Raw genomic sequence first — 12,249 nt, 5'->3', positions numbered from 1 at the left:
CAGGGAACAAAAATAAAGAACCCTTTGTTTTACACCCACTATACCTAGTGCCAAAGTAGCATTTATTTTTCAAAGTAGCAATCATCCCCCACAGAAAACTAATTTCTAAAATAGAAGAGGAACCCGGAGTAAATTTGTTACAATGATTTTCAAGACTCCTCATAAAACAACAGAAGAAAACCATCACTAGAGGGCACAGCTGTGTTGCTCTGAGGCATGTATATATAAGGAAATTTCTTCAATTTTATAGCTAAATGAATTTATACCATCATTACACCTTTGAAATACAGTAGATAAGTGAGTTCATGTCCAACAAAGTGGGTGCAAGCCCTTGCCTGATACAGGTGATTTAGTGGCGGGCGGGGGGAAACGCTGTCAGAAAATTAAGACACTCTCTCATTTCTGGACCGCAATGTCATTTACATTTTTTTCTGGTTCTCAGGTCATATCTATTATTTTGTAGCATTTAAAATAGGACAATGTGTCTCCCCATGTTTAAGTTGAGTTTCATTATGAAGAAGCCTTTTTGCTTTGTGTAACTGTTAGCCAGCACTACAGACACCATTCCCTTGCTGGCAGCTTTCCATTTATTTAAACTTTTGGCTTTTTACTGAGAATTAAATTTGAAATTTTCTTCTTTTAAATAACATCATCAGTAACTCAGAGTGATCACTTCTATGCCACTCTTACTGTTGGATAGTGAAGTTGTGAAATCTTAGTGCCTAATATTCTGTAGAATTTTTTCTTTTCAGTTAGGTCTCCTCTTCAATCAAGCAATGATGAACAAGAATTTTCTAGGATATTTAGCTGTGGAAAGTGGGCTGAAAGCCATTCCGCTGTCATTGCTACGTACCCCACATCCACCCACCTGACACCTCTCTACTCACACTTGCCCACTTTCCCACATACACCTTTCCCTGGTCTTTCTCAAAAATAACTCACCCCAAAACACCGGTTAAGCATCTGAGCAATGCAAGGTGGAATAGAAAATGGTAAAAATTTATGCACACATTAAGAGCCTTATAATCTAGTTAGAAAGGCAAAGCCTAAAACTACAAAAATGTTTCAAACACATGATTACTTAAGGAACAACCAAAATTATGTGTTTAAGGGATGCAGTGGCTCAACCCTGTAATCCCAGCACTTTGGGAGGCCAAGTTGGGAGAATGGTAAGCCCAGGAGTTGGAGACCAGCCTGGGCAACATGGCAAAAACATATCTCTACAAAAAAATACAAAAATTAGCCAGGTGTACTGGTGTGCACCTGTGGTCCTAGCTACTCGGAAGGCTGAGATCGGCAGATCCATTGAGCCAGGGAGGACGAGTCTGCAGTGAGTCGTGACAGTGCCACTGCAATCCAGCCTGGGAGAAAGAGCAAAATCCTGTCTGAAAAGAAAAATGTTTTAAGAGTCTATATTCTAAATTTCCAGAACAATATCAATATTCTGACTCATTGTCACTTCATGTGTTAAAAAAATTTAGCATAGTATTTAACTTCAGTATCTTTAGGGGCTCTGAATAACTGGATTAGAATACAAGTTTTGTCAACTATTATGTAAATTCATATTTCTCATCTGTAAAATGTGAAAAGTAGTGCCGATCACTTAGAGTTAATAGGAAGATTATATTTTCTAGGATAACGTACAGCAAGTAGTTAGCGATAATGGACAATTACATCATTGTTATATGTCAAAGTATATGTTCAAAACGTTTTACTAGAAAATCGTATTATTGTGGCTACATATCAGGTACCATGCAAAACTCTAGATAAAGATGAATCGTACAGTTATTGCCTTCAATGAGCTTACCATCTAATACTAATACTAACATTAGTATTATATTAGTATTATAAATATGGAACAGTATATTTATGTCATAAATGTATATAAACATAAAAATACATACCCAGGAGGCTATTCCCAGATTTTTTTTTTTTTTTTTTTTTTACCATTGGGGTGCATGAGCAACAAATTTAGACCATTGACAGGTATATTAACAACTGATTATTGTACTGTGTTAGCAGATTCTGCTGTCATGGTATGAATTAAGTGTTATGGGAGCCCAGAGATGCAAGATACATCTGGACACTCTAAAGTGTAGCTCAGAATTCATCATTCAGGAAAATACAAGAACAAAATTTCCAGCAGATGTAGTAAGCATGGGCTTTGGGTAAGAAAAAGCTGTGCTGAAATGCTGACTCTAACACTTTCTAGCTGTGTGACCTCAGAGTGTGTGTGTGTGTGTGTGTGTGTGTGTGGAAACACTACTACCCACCCCAGGGCGGCCTGAGGATCTTTTTTAAAAAAAATTAAGATAATATTCATTAGTTCAGTGCAATTCTCTTGCTGTAGGTCTCTTTTCCCCTTGTTGTCTAAGGAGGATGCTCCTAACTAGATGTCTCTGCACACGCCAGGCCAGCAAAGCACTGAAGGGTAACTGGAGTTTTGAATTCTTCTGTTATTGCTGCTCCAAAGTTGTTTGTGGTTAATGCCTGGATTTTAGTCCCTCATAACCATTCACTTTACCTGGGTTTCTGAAACCTGCTGCTTACCTACATGGACTTCTGATCTTCTGTCGAGCCCTGAACTATTGCTACCGACTATAAACGTTTCTTGGTTTTTGTACTCCCACGTTTCCCTAATCTTGCTTCTCCCTGCTTCTGGTAGCAGCACTCTCATTTCCTTTGGCAACCCATCTATTTTTCATTCAGTCTGTAAGGCTCTGGGACTATAGCCAATCACAAAAATGTATCTTCCCCGCTAGAGAAACTGGGTCCAGGATGGAGTACAATGCAAGTCAAAGAGAGCCAGGCCCAACACACTTATTGGAACTTAGCAGGGCACACTTTCTCCTTCTTCTAGATTTGGAGCTGAAGTTGCCAGAGGAAATCATTAAGAAAGCACCTGATTGAGAGTGAAGCCAGTGGGGTAAAGTATAACCAAAAGACAGTAATTAAAAAAAAAAAATTAGCTTCCTGAGGACTTTTTTAAGGGCCTGGATCCACCAATACCTGAAGCCAGTAGATGTGCTAGATTTTTCAGCATATAAACCAATAATTCTTTTTCCATTATGCCTGGTTTTGGGCTTCTATCACCTGCAACTGAAAGAGTCCTAATACCTCTGAAGTGTGTTGGCCAATGCAGTCTTCTAACTGACTTCATTTAATATTGGCTGCCTCTGCCTCTCTAAACCAAAGTTCCAGCTTTACTGCCATCATCATTGACAACTGAATTTATTACAAAGTTCAGAACAAACCCACCTGCTTTCTCAGATCTGTTACATCTATACTAATTGTGTCAATCTACACTGTGCTTATGGATTACTTCTACACTCTGAAGCTTATGGTAAAACCAAAATAAGTTCAATCCATCAATTCTCTACTATTTTTGAAGGGCACAGCCTTTACTGCCTCATACAATCTTAATGCTACTACTACTACTACTACTACTACTAACAGTAAGAATAATAGCTGAAATTTATCCAACATCTGCTGAGTAACTGGCACTACACCATTAGTGGGTTGTGTTTTGTGGGCTGCAATTACTATTTTTAAAAAATGGAGTAGGATGGAATAGAATCAAGTAGATTATAATGAAATGGAATGAAAAAGAAAATATCAGATTGCATCCAATAGGCCGGGCATGGTGGCTCACGCCTGCAATCTCAGCACCTCGGAATGCTGAGGCAGGCAGATTGCTTGAGCTCAGGAGTTCTAGGCCAGCTTGGGCAACATGGCAAAATCCAGTCTCTACAAAAAAAATGCAAAAATTTCCCAGGTGTGGTGGCACATGTCTTTAGTCCCAACTATTCGGGAGGCTGAGTTGGGAGAATGACCTGAGCCTGGGAGGCCAAGGTTGCAGTAAGCCGAGATCATACCACTGCAATCCAGTCTGGGCAACAGAGCCACCCGACTCTGTCTCAGAAAAAAAAAAAGTCAAGATTTTAAATATTGGTTTGCAAATTTTTATTTTCATTTATATTGTGTGTCTATGTGTGCATATATGTAACGATTTGCAATATGAACATATTTTCTAAATGTAGGTTGCGATGAAGAAGGTCATTTGTCCAAAGTCACAAAAATAGGAAGTAACAGAGCCAGCTCTGACTCCAGGCATAGATTGCCAGCTGACTTTCAAAACCATATGCCACTTATGGATAAGGAAATTACATTTGGAGAAATCAAGTCATGGGGGAAAGTGATAATACCTACCATATAGAATTGTAATTAAATTACCATATAGAATTGTAAGGATTAAATCAGATAATATAATTGTCTGATATATAACTGAGCATAATGAAAGTTAATATTATACCATTTCAGAAGTTTTTTTCATGTAACAATATATTAACAAATTTCCATTTCTTTAGTCTTTTACAACAGCATTTTAAATGCCTGCAATGTATTCCTTTGTATTTGCAGTTCTTTGCTTATTTGATCTTATACCATGAGACATTTAGGTTGTTTTCATCTTTTAACTACTTGCAATAAAAACTAACAGCGGCCGGGCATGGTGGCTCACGCCTGTAATCCCAGTACTTTGGGAGGCCAAGGCAGGTGGATCACGAGGTCAGGAGATCGAGACCATCCTGGCTAACGTGGTGAAACCCCGTTTCTACTGAAAAATACAAAAAAATTAGCCAGGCGTGACGGTGGGTGCCTGTAGTCCCAGCTACTCTGGAGGCTGAGGCAGGAGAATGGCGTGAACCATGGAGGCGGAGCTTGCAGTGAGCCAAGATTGCGCCACTGCACTCCAGCCTGGGTGACACAGCGAGACTCCGTCTAAAATAAAAATAAAAATAAAATAATAATAATAATAAAAACTAACAGCTTATGGCAACATCTTCTGTATAAATATTTCATAGGATAAATTCTGAGAAGGGGAATAGCTAAGTCCAAGGGCATACATGTTGTAAACTTTAGAAAGTTTAAACCAATTTACACTTTGCCCCAGCAATTGCTCTAAGTCTGGCACCTATAAATATAGGGTGTTATTTGTCAAGAGTTTTGAAACAACTTAAGAATCCATTTGTAGGGTAAGTTACTGCTGTCACAGTAAGACCAACAAACAACAAAGCTGGCTTTGTGCAAACCTCATTAAAGCATCCCGGTGCTGATCTTCAACTCCCTCACCCTCATCTCGTTCCCACCCTTGACTCACTCAGCTTTACGTCTCTCTTAAAGCACTCTTAGTTTCCTCACGTAAATAACTATTGCTGCCATCATTGGATACACTCTCTGGAACCCGACAACATCTATCTCCTAAGTACATAGGAATTGAGCAGGATCTTATTCTGTTTCCTAAACACAATCATACTGAGTTTAACGATACTGTCTGCTTGATTGCTTTAGCAGACTCTGACAGGTATTATTTGTAAACACTCAATACTCTTTTCCGTATTCCTTCTTTTAGCAGCATTCCTGTCGTTTTCCAGACCTTTATTTTAAGGAACAGCCCCCTACCCTCCAGTTCCATGTGATACTAGTGAGGGCCCTTCATCATAGTAACTCATTCTCTCTCCTAATGAGTGAAATCAAGATCCAATCTGAACCTATAACAGTAGCATATTCTTCTGGACAGAGAAATTGGTATAAGGGACAGACACAGGACACACGAAGGGCCAATCACAGTCTTTCTCTGAGCTCACTATACAAATTTTGAGTGAAGAAACTTCTCTCCATGTGGCTACTAAACTATGATTATGACCTGTGGTACTGCTGGCACCCATCTTCCCCAGATGTCTAGAGAAAGTTGTCTGCTCCAGAAGTAGTCCAATACACCCAGAGGACAGAGATGAGCAGATCAAGAAATCTGATGACATCATTGGCCCTGCATTTAGTAGTGCTTGAAGTCAGCACCAAGAGATGTCTGAGTGAAAAAAAAAAAAAAAAAAACGAAAACTTGTTGGCCAAGGACAGTTTGATTGGTTTTCTGCTTCTAGTGATTAGAAGAGTCCTGATTGGCATAGTCATAAAATAAGCAAAATTAACAATATATATCTTGAGTTTGGATTAGGGAGGCATACAATCTGGAAATATTATATGGTAAATAGGGCAGGAATGGAGTTGCGTTGTAAAATAATATAAATAATAGTAGTTGTAAGAGAATGATGAATGCAAAATAACTCTAAGAAAGATATTCATTTTTAAAGGCAACATAATGAATTTAAATAAAAGAGACAGAGTGTGGAGACTCAGCTATGGTTTCAGTCTACCTCTAGACAGCTACATGTCCTTGGCCAATTCACATCACCTCTTAGGGACTTCATTTCCTCATCTAAAAATAAGTACACTGAACAGTTTAATTCTAGAATCTCATATACCTCTAAAATCTAAGTTAACAGCCCAGTAAAGTTATTGTGCTATAACCTGTGTTTCTAGGAAATGCTATTTTCTGATTGGCTTAGGCCTGGGTTACTGTCTGTTGAAGGGAGCAAGGGTGATACTACACTGCACATGGAGGTGTAATTAAGCATATTATATTTGCTTTATTTTACTATTGATATTTTTCTACTGACACTTAACAAGTCCAGGATTCAAATCTGCCAATTAAAACTATCATCTTATTAGATCTTTTAGTTCTTAATAAAGACAAAAGAATAATTTTCCATTTTTTTGTAGTTTTATGTGCATATGGACTCTGCAGAGGAATTTCTGAAAAGTAGCTCTTGAACAAGCAGCTATTTCTTAGCCACAATTTACAGCATATTTGCCATATGGAGTCCAGGGTCAGTACTGGGTAAGCGCAATTGTTACCATATTGAGTGCATGTGCACAGTGGGTGGGCAAGTTCATAAGCAGGGCGTTAGACAATGATTGCAGACTAACTAGTCTAGAGGCCAAAGGGTACCTATGCATACAAAATGGTCCAAAGAGGTCTGTAGAAACCTGGAAAATGCATGCCTTGTCTGAAGTAGGCAGCTGCTACTCAGCTCCAGTTTATTGTTGCCATGAGGGAGTGTGTGCTCAGCACTGCCAGAGAGAATGTCTGATTCAAGGGAAGCCAGAAATCTGTACTTTTTAATGCAAAATCTCCTGATTTTTAAAATATTGGCAACTTATTCAAAATTTTAAAATTATTATGCAGACCAACAATGTGTGGTCCTAACAAAACCCATCTGTGGTCTACCAGATTGGGACCTCTGCTCTAATAATTATTCTAGAAGGGGTCAAACATTCAGAAGGAATGGTGGTAAGTCAAGGTCATTCATAACCTATATTAATTTTATGAAATGCTTAATGACTTCATCATCCATTAAAGTGGGTATTTTGGGACAAACACAGATGCCTTCTAAAATCACTGTGTGATATTGTAATTGTGTCCTCACTAACCCCTCCTCTAATGTGTAATAACCATGTGGCTTGGGTGGAACTGATTCCAATCCCACCACACAATAAGAAATGTATTTTATTTCATTACTTGGTGGTGCATTTCTTAATGTAGTTTGCATTTGAAAACACTCAAGAAGAAGAGAGCTATAGAATCTATCACACACACACCATTTCTGAGAAAATATTCAAGTGAATATTACAGTTGACTCAGTAATATAAAACATATGGAACTGAAATGTCACTAAGCAAACTATAGTGACTCTTTATAATCAGTCAAGGTTCTAGTTTGCAGAAATTAATTTAAGTTAATTTAACTAAGGTAAATTTGAACAGAAAAATAATCTATTGGGAGTATACTGGGTACTATATTATTTATCTATTGCTGTAAAACAAATTCCTGGTGATTTAAAACATCGTTTATTGTCTCACAGTTTATATGGAAGCACAGGCTGGCAGGTCCTGTGTCTTTGGATCTCTTGTACGGCTGCCATCAAGATGTCAGCTGGGGCTGTAATCACCTTAAGGTTCAATTAGGTATGAATCTATTTCCAAGCTCATTCAGGTGGTTGTTGGCAGGATTCAGTTCATTGTGGGTCACGGGACTTCAGGCCTCAATTTCTCATGAGCCATTAGTAGCCTCCCATAGTCCTCTGCTACATGGACTCAGGGTGGAAACCACTGCAGCAGTCGCTGAATACTGCACATCTCCTCCAGCACTGCCAACTCAGCCAGTTCTGAACTCTAGATACCCTCTACAACATTATTTAGAATTAATGTCTAATTAGCTATTGAAATAATCTGCAAATATTGTAAAAATTATGAAAGTATTTTTAAAGAGATGTAAAATTAAAATAATTTATTATAATCACAAATAATAATAACCTGAAACTATCAGAAGAATTAACTTTTTTATCCTACAAGGAGAGAATTAATAAATGATGGTATATACATAATTTTTAATCTTTTATTGTGAAAAAGTTCAAGCATAAACAATAAAAGAGAATATTGTTATTAACCCTCATGTATCCCCATCCAACGCTGGTGATTATCAACATTTTTTTTTTTTTTGGTCAATCTTCTGTCATCTCTTCCATATACTTTTCTCTGGCTAACATATTTTAAAGCATATTCCAACCAATATAAATGATATGATATTGATGCTAATAAATAAGTGGCATTCAAAATTATTTTTTAAAAATTTAAGGCCATAATTAAATTTCTGTTTGTTAAATGTCTACTGTATGCCAGACATCTAGGCAAACATACAATGATAAGAATTTAATATAATTTTTCAAGCTAAATCAGTGAGTGTTTATGTGCTAAATAACATAGTTTAAAAATATACCTAATAAAATTTGTGAGAAATTATACTAATAGATTGAAAAAAAATCAGACAATCTATGTCTCTCAGTCTTCTACAGAACAAGCTAACAAATATAATATACATTATATAATTTAAAAGCTTAGCATTATATATATTGAGCTTTTCACACGTGGACAATGCATATTCTTTTCAAAATTCATGATGCATTTTATAAAAGGGTTTCTTAATATATTCCAAATAATACAACTAATAAAGGCACGTTCTTTGACTACAATATAATAAAAGTAAATATTTTTATGGCAACAAAACACAAATAATAAATAAAAGTCCACTTATTAACTAGAAATAAAATGTACACTACTGAGTCACAGAAAGTCACAGCATCAATAGCAGACTAATTAGAAAGCACCAGTGACCTGTAAGCATGACAACACAACCTTTAAATTTATGAGAAGTACTTACACTTTACTCAGAATAAAATGCATACTTTTAAATACTTTCATTATCCAATAAGAATAAAAATAAGGCCGGGTACAGTGGCTCACACCTGTAATCCCAGCACTTTGAGAGGCCAAGACAGGCAGATCACCTGAGGTCAGCAGTTCGAGACCAGCCTGACCAACATGGAGAAACCCCGTCTCTACTAAAAATACAAAATTAGCCAGACGTGGTGGTGCATGCCTGTAATCCCAGCTACTCAGGAGGCTGGGGCATCAGAATCGCTTGAACCCGGCAGGGGGAGGTTGCAGTGAGCTGAGATGGCGCCATTGCACTCCAGCCTGGGCAACGAGAGTGACACTCCATCTGAAAAAAAAAAAAAAGAATAAAAATATGTGTCAATTATCTATTCCTTGCCTCTCAGCTACAAATTTACCCTTTGTGATTGCTCTGTAAAATGAATCTGGGTTGGTCTTTCAAATATTTTTTGCTTGCTGGCTGGCACTGAAGATTTATCAGTCAAGAGTGTTGGTGCAATACAAAAAGGATCTTGCTTCCTGGTTCTGGTGTGCTTACAAGGCAGGTTCCTAAGAGAGTGAGTGGGTGGCTTTCTCCAGCACCAGGCTCCTGAAGCACTCATAGCTTCTTGAGGGCTCAACTGTTGCAGTGCATGGCAGCCACAGCACCTAGAGGTTAGCAGCCTGCCAACTGCAGTGCTTGCAGCTTCTCCAATGCCAAGCTCTTACACTGCAGTGGACAGCAGCACTCAGGTGCCAGAAATTCTCCCACTCCATACCCCAACATCCCCTTTGGGTGCTTTTGTAGCAGAGTGAGACATCTTCCTGTGAACAATTTTTCCTAGCATCCTAAAGGGCAGATTTTTGGCAAGTTTCAGAAAGCAGATTTCCGGCAAGTTCCACTGATGTAGTATCACAGAGACTTCTTTACCATCCAGTGAGCCAAGAGGGCATTCTCTCCAACAAGGTCAGATGTCAGTCGCAGGGATGGAGAGGGGCAGAGAGTGGAAGCTTCTTGCTTGGGTGCTCTATCTCAACCCAGAGAGTAGTGGCTGTTCCTTACACGTGCTATTCTTGTGTTTAGTGTTCTTTTTACTTCTTACCAGCCAATCCCTAATTACTTTAGTGCCTTAATGTGGTTAATAATTCTTTATACTAAACCTTCCCTGTTCAAATTATGTGACTTATCTCCCTCTTCTAATTGGATCCAGGCTGATACAAACTATTCAATTCAAGAAATAAGAAAAAGAATAAAGCAAAAGAAAGAAAAACAGAAGACATTACTAGTGAAAAAAAAGAAATAACTTAGAAAAAAGAGTCAGCAGAATTGATAAATACATATAAGAAACCTTTAAAAAAGTTGCCAAATTTAAATAGGCAAGCTTGTATGGCAATATTAATCAAATAAATAAAAGTGGCCGGGTGTGGTGGCTCAGGCCTGTAATCTCAGCACTTTGGGAGGGTGAAGCAGTCGGATCACTTGAGGTCAGGTATTCAAGACCAGACTGGCCAACATGGTGAAATCCTGTCTCTACTAAAAATACACCTGTAATCCCAGCTACTCAGGAGGCCGAGGCAGCAGAATCATTTGAACCCGGGAGGCAGAGGTTGCAGTGAGTCAAGATTGCACTACTGCACTCCATCCTGGGTGACAGACTGATATGCCATGTCAAAATAATAATAATAATAGTAATAAGAGTACACAAATGCAGAATATTAAAAATAGGACAGAAAATATAACAAATCTTAGAAACAGAGGTGATTAAGGCAGTTAAGAGAATTTGAACATCTGAGAAAATGCAAACACAAAAATTGATTCAAGAAAAGTTATAAAATCCAAATACATAAATAACCCTGAGAGAAATATTAAAGAGCCATCGTACAAAAAAAAAAAAAAAGCCTGGTTCAGGCAGTTTCACTGTGAAGTTTTCCAGTTTTCAAAAAGCAAGCTTACTATTAGGCTCTTTAAACTGTTTCAGAGGGTATGGAATGAAGAAAAGAGTGTCCTCATTGTAACACTTCTGTAGGTCTCATAGTAAAGTACAGACAGTAATATCTGTGAGGCACTAAGATTAAGAGGTAACATGAATAAAGCAACTGATTCAGTGACGTATACACTAAGAGAAAAGGAGGGAAAGAAACACTGTTGTTGAGGTGCCTATTACTAGTGCCAAAATACTACTGTAAGACATGCCGTCTGGGCAAAAGTGCCCCCAAAGAAAGTTTGGGTTACTTTTTTTTTTTGAGACGGAGCCTCGCTCTGTCACCAGTCTGGAGTGCGGTGGCGCAATCTTGGCTCACTGCAATTTCTGCTTCCCGGGTTCAGGAGATTCTCCTAGTTTGGTTACTTTTTTAAAAATAATCACAGAGTGAAATAGGCCTCTCTATAATATCTATACTAGGGGACAGTAATAGGAATTAAAGAAAAGCTACGAGAAGATGATATGGCCAATCCACAAAGGAAGGGAGGGACAGGCTAAAACACTCACTCTGAGTTGAGCACAAGTTCTGGTGTGGTTCAAGAAAATACTTACGGAAACATTTGCTGTAAATCTGTATAGCAATGAGCGCATTAACACAGTCAAAAGACAACAAGCTAGAAAAACATTTGCAAGACATATAGCCAGCAAAAGCCTATTTTCCTACATACTCAAGGTGTTCACATTGAATAAGGAAAGGATCAACTGCCTAACATAAAAATGCACAAAGGGTATGAACAAGGGGTATGAACATTGATGTATGAAAAAATATATGTAAATAGTATATACACACATATACACATCAAAGCTTTGGCTTGGAAAATTTCCTTTTGCTTATCAGAATTCTACTTATCATACCCTCAAGAAAGGTTCTAGAGAGCTCCTTTAGCATCCCTAATTTGATGCTCAGTGTTAATATCCCCTCTATCCAAGGGAAATATTAAGGGTTTCTTTAAAACAAATAACATCTGCATGTGAAAAAGTTAATATTACCCAAAGTGAAACCAAAATTTTCTAAAAGTGAGATCTAAAAGTCATCTACATCAACATCACCTGGATGATTTATAAAATGCAGATTCATGGGCTCTGCTGTAGCCCACAGAATAAAAATCATCTCAAGACTATAAGACCAGTGTGGTCTAAGCAGGAGTTGACCTTGAGT

This window comes from Trachypithecus francoisi, unplaced genomic scaffold, assembly GCF_009764315.1.
Source record: "Trachypithecus francoisi isolate TF-2019V2 unplaced genomic scaffold, Tfra_2.0 Lachesis_group0, whole genome shotgun sequence".
Taxonomy (NCBI): Eukaryota; Metazoa; Chordata; class Mammalia; order Primates; family Cercopithecidae; genus Trachypithecus; species Trachypithecus francoisi.
The sequence above is the reverse complement of the archived record's forward strand: the minus strand, read 5'-3'. Positions refer to the sequence as shown.